This window comes from Neophocaena asiaeorientalis, unplaced genomic scaffold (assembly GCF_003031525.2).
Source record: "Neophocaena asiaeorientalis asiaeorientalis breed wild unplaced genomic scaffold, Neophocaena_asiaeorientalis_V1.1 scaffold308, whole genome shotgun sequence".
Lineage (NCBI taxonomy): Eukaryota > Metazoa > Chordata > Mammalia > Artiodactyla > Phocoenidae > Neophocaena > Neophocaena asiaeorientalis.
In genome coordinates, this window is record NW_020172768.1 from 5,145,350 (window position 1) to 5,154,931 (window position 9,582).

A 9,582-nucleotide genomic window follows, 5' to 3' on the forward strand; every position below is an offset into this window, starting at 1 on the left:
ATGAATGTTTACAAGGCTGAATAACTGCAGATCAGAACCTGGGCAGACACATGCCCACCGGGGCAGACCGCACGCTGGGGAACCAACTTAGGGAGAAAACAACAGGCTTCCTTGAGTGAGGAGTTACAGGTCTAAAGCCCTGTTGGGTGAATTCAGGTTTCTGCTTTACCTGGGGACACTGGAAGGTCTTGGACCCTTCTAACCCTTAGTTTCTTCTTTCCTACGATGAGTGAGCAAGGGTTCTGATAAACCCTTAGAATGATTGTTTAAAATTAGTTGTGCTACATATACTACACTACTACATATAAAATAATCAACAAGGACCTGCTGTATAGCACAGGGAACTCCACTCAATACTCTGTAATAACCTATATGGGAAAAGAATCTGAAAAATAATAGATACAAGTATATGTACAACCGAATCACACATGAAACTAACACAACATTGTGAATCAACTCTACTGCTCCAATATAAAATTAAAATCTTGTAAAAATCTGCCAGAAAAAGAGTTCATTTCAATGCTCTGTTGTTTAATGGGATGGTATTAGGTTGGGCTTTACATGAGCAGCTAAAGCCCTTAGAGTTTCCGAGAAGGAACTACTTGGGGTAGAACATCTTTGGATTCTCAGCAGTCTTGAAGTTGCCCATTGTGTACAATATTCTTGGTTTCTTTGTGTTGTTTTTCAAACAGAACCAGGGAGTTTCAGGGGTGAGGGCATCACTCCCTCTGTCTGCGCGTGGATTCTGACAAGGCAACAGAGAGGATGGGGAAAGTTCTCTGAACATCCTTCATAACAAAGCCAATGAGGATGGCTTAGGATCCTTCCATCTGGAGCAGAGAATGGACTTTTCTGAGCCCCTTGACCTTAGGTTATTCTTTGCTTATTGTTGGCTTTTCTAGGTCTACCTCCTATATGTCTCCCCAGGAATTTTTCTTTCATCTTTTTTTCTTTTTTTGAAGTTGTTTGTTTTTATTCTGTTTTGCTTCTCCCATTTCCATACACACTCCCTGCTTGCTCGTGAAGATTCTGAACTACATGAGCCAACCACTCTTGCTGTCTGGAACAGAGCTAATATTACGCATGAATCATACATAATCCAGGAGACAGAACAGACTGGGAAGGTCTGGTCCTTTTTGCTTTACTTTTGGCTTCGGCCTAAGTCGTCACTGCCCTGTACTTTCTTTTCTCAACCTATGAAATTTTAATGATTTTATTGACCTTGAGATGAAGGTAGACGGATGGTCCCTTGGAGCTGTCTCCTTATTGACCTTGAGATGAAGGTAGACGGATGGTCCCTTGGAGCTGTCTCCTGACCCCCTTATCAGGCTCACCATCACCTCCACCTCTGAAGATGCCGAGCTGATGTGGGGAAATGAGACAGTGGGAAGCAGAGTCTTTAAAACTAATTAATATATTCAACTATCCTCAATTAATTCTTGGGCAAACTTTGATTTCTGTGCCAATAAATTCATTCGGCTGTGACTTGAACTTGCAACACGATACACATTTTGGCATATTCTTCTTCTCGGGCCTGACAGAAACGAAACTGGAACACTTTGAGTCCTGTCTGGATCCCAGGAGTTACTTCAGGTCCAGGGAGAAAAGTCCCAGGGGCACCTGAAATTGGCTAGTCTGACATGAGTCTATCCTCACCTAAACCCCAGAGGGCTGCTTTTCCCAGATACTCTGAACTGTGAGATCTCACTATCCGGGACCTGTTACCCGCCTGCCAAGTGGAAGGAGGAGGGATATATGGTGGATGCCGGGGTCAGATAGACACGGGTCTGAATCCCAGCTCTGCCGTTCACTGCCTGTGGGACCCGCCCAGAGCGTCTCAGATGCTGTGACTGGACAGGGGTCACGTGGACCCAGATGCTGTCCCCTCGCCCTGGGGTGGGTCTGGAGTGAGTGACCAGGCCTGAGATGGCAGCCTCTCCACTGACCCCAGCAAGGGGTAATTGTCTTATCAACGTCATCCTCTTCTATGTGGCCCACTAGAAAAAACTCAGGAGACACGGACTTAAGTTCCCTTCCCTTTGTCCCTGTCATCTTTACCTCCCTGCAAAATGGGGCTGAAAAGAGCACCTACTCGAGACGTGGATGGACCTAGAGTCTGTCATACAGAGTGCAGTAAGCCAGAAAGAGAAAAACAAACATCGTGTATTAATGCATGTATGTGGAATCTAGAAAAATAGTATGGATGAACCTATTTGCAGAGCAGGAATAGAGACGTAGACGTAGAGGACGGACATGTGGACACAGAGAGGGAGGAAGGAGAGCGTGGGACGAATTGGGAGATTAGGTTTGACCTAAATACATTACCACGTGTAAAATAGATAGCTAGTGGGAACGTGCTGTATAGCACAGGGAGATCAGCTCGGTGCTCTGTGACGACCTAGATGGGTGGGATGGGGCGGGTGGGAAGGAGGTCCAAGAGGGAGGGGATATAGGTATGTATGCAGCTGATTCGCTTCACTGTACAGCAGAAACTAACACAACATTGTAAAGTGATTTTACTCCAATAAAAAAAAAAGAAAAGAAGAAGAAAGATTATTCTATATTAAAAAAAAAAAAAAAGAAAAGAGCACCTACTCATAGGAATGACCCACAAGGAAGATTCAGCTAAGTAACTGCTCAGTGTGAGTAGGGAACACTTTGGGGCAATTAATGGTACTTAGAGTAACGGCGACAGGGGCCTCTAAAGCCCAGCAATTCTGTTATTCTTTCTGATATTGTCTCCAGTTTAAGCTCCACTGCCGGGAAAGACACATTTTCTGCCCTGCCTCCTAAGGGGTGACACCGGGGCTCAGCAGAGATCCAGGGCGACCCATCATCTAGGCCCGGGTGATCAAGGAGAGAAGGAGAAAGAGATACTCCTTCACCGCAGACAGGCAGGCACTTACCTCAATGATGGAGGAAAGCAAATGACCGGAGGCTACATTTCTGAGGAGGGGGCCCCTGCAAGGCCAGGCCTCTGCCCCACACAGCAGCGGCCTCCTGTAACATCCGGGCCCATTAACTCATTTCTCTGGGCCCGGGAAGCCGTGGTGGGTGCGTGAGGCCCAGGGTAGAGAAAATGCTCTTTTCCATTCAAAGTTTGCTCATCGTTTGGACTTTGGGGAAATTTCCAGAATGAGACCAGCCAACCCTCAGTTTCCCGTGTCAGGGCTATGCTTCATCCTCACAGCCAGTCTGTCCTAGGTCTCGTGTATTCTGCATTTTAGTAATTTCCTAACTGGTTTCCTGGCAATGGTCATACCCCAGCTCAACCCACTTTGCACTTTGCAGACAAAGCAGCCTTTCTAAATTGTAAATATGACATCACGTGGCCTCCCACTACCTTCAAGATACTGCCACGCTCCTGGGCATCGCGCACGAGGTCCCTCATGGTGAGCTCTCCCCTCACAGCTCCGTCCTTCTTCTCCCCTCCCCGTCCCCTGACCCCAGCCATGCCAGCTCAGTATTCACTGAATACGCCATGTTCTCTCATGCCTCTGTGGTTTTGTACATGCTGTTCCCTCGCTCTGGAATGCCCTTCCTCCTGTCTCCAGCGGCTCCATCCTGCCCACCCAGCGAGCTGAGGGTCACAATTCCACGAGGAGGCCTTCCACAGGCAAACTGGGCAGTCCTTCCTGTGCAGGCAATGATTATATCATGACTACACTGTAGCATTTATCCTACTGGAGTGTGACAGTCTACCTCCACGTGCACAACCCACCCTCCCAAACTGTAACTTCCATGCGAACAGGGGCTGTTCAGTAATTTCCCAGGACTTCAAAGAGTTCCCAGAAGACAGTGGGTGCTCATTATAGGCTTGTTGAAAGGCAAATGGGGAAAAAAACCTGTATGCCTAATAATAATATTAACGGAAAGGGCAATAGTGAAGAGAAGAACGCAGTAGTCGTGATTAGCGTCTTAAATTGTAGATCCAGGAGGAGTGAAATTTGAATCAACCTCAGGACATGTAAGCGATCCCAGTGAGAACTCTTAAGTGGAAAAATTAAGAAGCATTGATTCCACGGAAGCCACATGCCAGGTAAGAGGCAAAGCATGTGATCAAAGCTGAATCCTCGGAAAATCACTGAGCTGTGAAAAGGTCCAGGGTAGATTTGTAACCCAGCACAGAAGACATGAATTGCTGGGAAAAGGAAGAAAGACATGACTGAGTCTCAACTCTGCAGAGTGTTTCTTGGCAATTACAGCATCTTATGTATTTGGAAAAAAATCACGGAAAACCAAAGCCACCAGCAACATCAAAGCTCCAAGAACCATTCACAAATCATCTGCTCCCTGTGCTGATTTGCCGATTCAGCCCTGCACCTGAGCTGAATTGATGTCCTTCTTACCCAGGAGAAAAGCCATCTTCGTGCCTTATGTATTCAAAAAAGTCTTTTCTGATGGTTCACACCTTCCCAGACACTCGACTCCACTGTGTTTTGAGAAACTGAAGCTAACTTCGTAGGGATACATTTTCACAAAACAGGGCAGATTAAGACAATGCAAGCTAAGTGTATGACTGAAGGGCACCTGCCAGTGGGCTGGGTAAGTCCTTGTTGACAATGGTGTCCTTCCCATCACCATGCTTGGCTTTATTTTGTTCGCCCAACTACAGAAAAAAGCAAACACAATTTTCCTAAAGCTTGCCAATCGCAAAAGACAGACACCTTTTGAGCAACTATGCGTAGCATCTATACGACATGGAGGTTTGGAGAAGGGGGCTCCAGGCCTGTTCATTCTAGGGCTTGTACGAAGTGGAACACAGGGAACGGCTGCCATTCACGGTGCAGAGCATCTGTCAAAGCTGTATTTAGGGAGCTGAACAAACAGTGAGGAGTCCAGATGCGTTCACTCGGAATCATGCAGCATTTCGCCAAGTGAAGGAAAGGCACTTTTGCTGCAGGTGAGCAAAGAGACTTACTAACACATTCCACCCAGTCAAGCCTTCAGCGCTTTCCACAGTGGACCTCACTAGCACCCTTACCCTCTACCTGAATGACGGCAAAGGCAGAGAGAGTTCTGCTCTTGCAGGAGCTGAAGCCATCAGGGACAGAAGCCCACGCACGTCTGTCTCCACCACGACGAGGAGAAGGTGGTGGAACCAGGCGTGATGCTCAGCGCTATGGAATGGCCAAGGGTGGCCAGGAGGAAGCTCATGGCTCGTCATCCACGTGCGATCAAAAGATACAGACCATCAAGCAAGGGAGTTAAAACCACACTTTTATCCCCTGGGAACGGTGGACAGTCTGTCTAGATTTGAGGTGGGGAAAAGAAGGCTAAATTTCCACCAGAATTCACTCCTTTTTGATTAACTCCCCAAAGGAGCAATGTGGCATTTCTCCCCTTACCTCATGGGTTGCCAGCGTGAACACAGAGAAAAAAGCTCAGTTTCTTGGTCCCCTAGAAAGCAGCCGGGTCCTTGATGTGAGCGAGTCCTTGCACCTTTGCTTCAAGAATTTGGATGGCCCAGGTGACGGGGCCCGGGGCCCTGTTCGTTTTTATGAGTCTGTGGGTCAGCTCAGACCGGCTGCCGACTCCTCTGTATGCAACGGCTCTCAGAGAACACAGTTTACTTAGAACCGGTTCCAATAAGAGGAGGCGTGGCAGGTAAGTGGGCCGGATACAGCAGAGGTGTTGAGCCGCCAGGGCTAATTACGAGAGATATGTTTATGGAGCCGTGTTGGAACCAGTGTGTACCGGCTGAGGGTCCCAGCCAAACGCATGCGTGAAGGCTGGGTGCTCCCGGATGGGGGCACCGGGGTCCCCGAGGAGCCCTTTCCAAAATTTCTCCTGCTCAGTGACGCTCCTCAGTGACCACAGGTCAGGCTGGCCTGACGTTCCCTCGGCCAATTTCTGCCACCCTGGTCCCAGTTCAGTGCAGAGCTCTGTAGCCGAGACTTTACAGAAGAGCCCTGTAAAGGGAAGGGAGCCCTGCGGCACAAGCACCTCACTGGGGGTGAGCTCCTAGCTTTGTCACTCAGGGTCTGCAGTGGGTAGGGAGGTGATGGATGGAACGGACTTGTCACGTACTTGGCGTTGAGCGAAGGCTTGGGAAATCAACACAGCCCAGTATCTGCTTTCTTTCCTCCTTCCCACCCCAGCCCTTAGGGTCATCTCCCTCTGGTTCATACTTGGTGTCTTACGCCCTCTTGAGCCGTCCTGGTGTCTGGGTTCCTCCCGGTCCCAGTGGCCTCTGTGGACCCTCACTCATTTCACCGCTAGTCACCACTGGGGCATCAGAAAACATTCCCCTAGTAAGCTGTCACTTTGTACTCGTGGAGTAGCGGTTGGGGGGGCCGCGCGGGGCTGGAGGGCGAATGCAGGCACCCTTCACCTTCACCTTCTTGCCGGTCTCCACTCAGCACCTCACGAGATGACATGAAGTATCAGATTTCACTCCGGTCTAAGTGACTCAAAGAATGGGAGAAGCTGCAGAGCTGGGCTGTTGTTTGGAGGCCACATTCCAGTGATTCTGACACAGGAAAACCAGGAGAAGGTATACATTTTGGTTTTCGTAGAGACGATAAAATAGAAACTGATAATTCCATGAGGAAAGGAAATTGTGTTTTCAAACCTGTGTATCATCAGTTTTATGATAAAGCAAAAAGAATAGAGTAGATGTAAGTAAAAGAACTTATAGAGGCATTTCCCGTATGAAGTTTGATTGTAGGATACTTATTCTAGGGAACAGCAGTGCCACGGGAAAAGGAACAAGAAGAGAGTTCCAAAGCTTGTGCTAAATATGACCTTTTCCCTTCACAGAAGGTCCCCTGTGGGCAAGCAGTCCCTACCCCCTCTCCCTAGGCTCTCCCCTCTCTCCAAAGTTACCTCCTTTCTCAATCCCCCACTGTGTGGTCCTCCACCTACCTTCCCTGGCATCCCTACCCCACCCGGGGAATAAATGGGTGTGGGGTGCATAGGAATGCAGCCTGCAGACGCCCAGTGCAGAGAGCGTGGGCGACCGGGGGCCCTAGCAGCTGCGCCCCACAACGGCTGAGCACAGGGCACACCCAGGGAGCTGGTGATGGAGAGGGGCCTCCTCCAGAGCAACCGTGGCTGGAGAACTCCCCTATGGCCACTGGAAGCTTCCTTAGACTCCAGAGCGGCCTAGGGTGTTTCCGCCTCCCCTCCCTCTCCCCTGGGCTGTTCAGACAGGACGGGAGCTGTCAGGGCCACTGCAGGGCAGGCACCGGGTTCACACAGGGCAATCCAGGAAAAGGGCTCTCATCTTCAATTTCAGAGCAGGGACCCAAAGAGCCACGGTGGGTCTCCGGGCCAGTGTGAGCCGCAGATGTGCCTCTCATTCTCCAATCCTCCTCCAGACAACTGGAAACACAAACCTGCACCTCGCAAAGGTAAGCATTAATTCTCGGAGTCAGCACAGAACAGACCCCAAATGAGGAAAATAAACATTTTCTTAAGTATCTCATTCATTTGCAGGTCAGGTCCCTGGCAGGATGGAGCCAGGCGTCTCATTGTTATGGAGACCAGGTAGTTATCTTACCTCCTTCCTCCCTCTCCTTGCCCCCCAGTTCAGAACGGCCCCTGGGGACCATCTGGGAATAAGAAAGAGGCTGTTGCTAAGCAACAGGGAGGGCAGGGCAGCTGCTTCTCCCAGCTCCAGGAGCCTTGGTTATAAGGTGCCAGTGAAGGCGCTTGATCTGATGGGATGCTGCATCTCGCATGAGACCAGCATGATTCGTTTCCTCAGTCTCTCCTCCTACCCACGGTCTTCATGGAGAAATTCTACCCCTGTCCCACCGTCTGTCGCTTCTCCCACCTCTGCGGTCACAGAGACAATCCTCCTGGGCCTGACAGCCCGTGGCAGCGCACAGAGTGCCTTTCCCCCCCGGGCTTCGCCTTGGTCTCGCTGCGCTAACCCCGCTGGTGTTCACAGACATTTATTCCTCAAACACAGCCAGGAGCCCCAACCTCTGCACCTGAGTCGGGGGACCAGAGTCGATGGACTGGTTTTCTTTTTCTTTTCTTTAAAGAAAATTGGAACATTTCAAAGATATTATCCCATTCATGACCAATATTCCAACGGGAGCAATTTGGATAAACAGTAGGTCTTTAGAGGTGCCTGTCTGGTTAGGGGATATGGGGCATCCCGCTCACACAACAAAGGGCAGCTCACAACAATTTCCGCAGGGCTGGGACCAGGTGCAGAGCACACAGCAGGGAAAGTAGGCAGGCCTTGCAAAACGGAACCAGTTCTGGGTCCCAGGAGTGGGTATGCGATGAATAGCAGGTGAGAGCAGCAAATCACAGCAATGCTGCCAAGGCAAATTATTCCTGGTCTGAACAGAGCAAGGGGGAACCTGACCCGGGTGGGCTCCCAGTCTGCGCTGTGTCACTTCACGTCATCCTAACAACGTTTGGGAAAGTGTCGTTTTAATCAGCATACAGACAAAGGGGGAAAGACTTGTCTCTGGGGACACATTGAGTATGTGACCAGCCAGAGGTTAACTTCACGCCTACACGAGAAGCTCGGGCCCTGACAACCACTGCCTTGTTGAGACGATCGACTGTGAGGCAGACACAGTTTCCCGTAGTGGGAAACAGAGCTTCAAGTCATTGCCCTGCCTCTGCTCTGGTTAGTTAAAAAGCAGTTCTAACTGCACGCTTTGGGTAGAGCATATATTCTTGGCAAAGTGCTGAACTCATCATTTGGGGAATCAGGAAAGGAAATTTTAAAGAATTGTAAGATGAAAATGCGGTAGATGAAACAAATGTTTATTTTTGCTCCCTCCTGAGCTCAACAAAAATGGGGGTAAAGGAATTTTAAAAGGTGAAAATCCACAAAGACAAAGAGCACAGGAAAGGGAACAAAAGTGGTCAAGAGAGTTGTACAAAATTCAAGAAGCTGGAGAGTATATGAACAGGGTAGAGTGGCAAGGGCTGAACACAAGTACTCACCGTGGGAGAAGTCAGCCGGCGTCTAGGGGCAAAGCTGAGCTCTCAAAGCCCAGGGCGAGGGAGCCCAGGCACCCCTGGAGGCAACGCTCATGTCAGGACGGAATACAGGAAAACCGGTTGAAATTCCTTATCAGGAACAAAATCCCCACTCCTAGGATTTGAGAAAGCCAGGGAGAGTGTGGACTGGGGTTCTTCAAATGTTGCTGAGGATGGGGGTGAAGCCCTGTACTGGAGACAGAAGGGGGATTGTGGGAAAATCTTTGCACTGAGTGGGAGACCATGAGTCCCTTCCTGCACACGTCCTTTTTGCAAAACAAGCACATGGCCATGTTATTCTAACACAGAGTAGGAATCTACTGTTCTAGCCACTAATCTACAGGCTGTCTCCCCTCTGCACATAAGGGGAGAGATCTCCTGTGTCCCAGGCCACCGCCTTCCTACAGATGTGACCCGTGTCCTCTGATTTAGGAAGGGCAGCAAAGGTGATTCCATGACAAGCGAACACATGGCCCCTCAGACAGGCCTCTAGTTCCTAAATGGGGAAAGATAGAGGGACTCTTTGCGGGAATATGTTCTTTCATCTTTGTGCCTCGATTTTTTTGGAGAACAAGTGTCTGGTGAAAGAGATGTGGTACAGTCTGAACACGTTTGCCTCAGAGGAGA

The 9,582-nt window shown here is 49.5% G+C and overlaps 1 protein-coding gene across 3 annotated transcripts in view; it reads right to left on the reverse strand.

Annotated features, from left to right (window-relative positions):
• Window positions 1-5,587, reverse strand: part of KCNJ1 (potassium inwardly rectifying channel subfamily J member 1) — a 30,029-nt gene extending 24,442 nt beyond the window's left edge. Inside the window, exons 1-2 of one of the 3 annotated variants that reach the window (XR_003002666.1) lie at window positions 5,349-5,587; window positions 541-1,362 (exon numbers count right to left, since the gene is read on the reverse strand). The gene's annotated coding sequence lies outside the window, so the exon portion shown is untranslated. Of the gene's footprint in view, window positions 1-540; window positions 1,363-5,348 lie in introns of those variants that run through there. The other 2 variants (XR_003002665.1, XM_024740831.1) reach the window with 2 other exon arrangements.
• Between the last annotated feature and the right edge of the window lie 3,995 nt (window positions 5,588-9,582).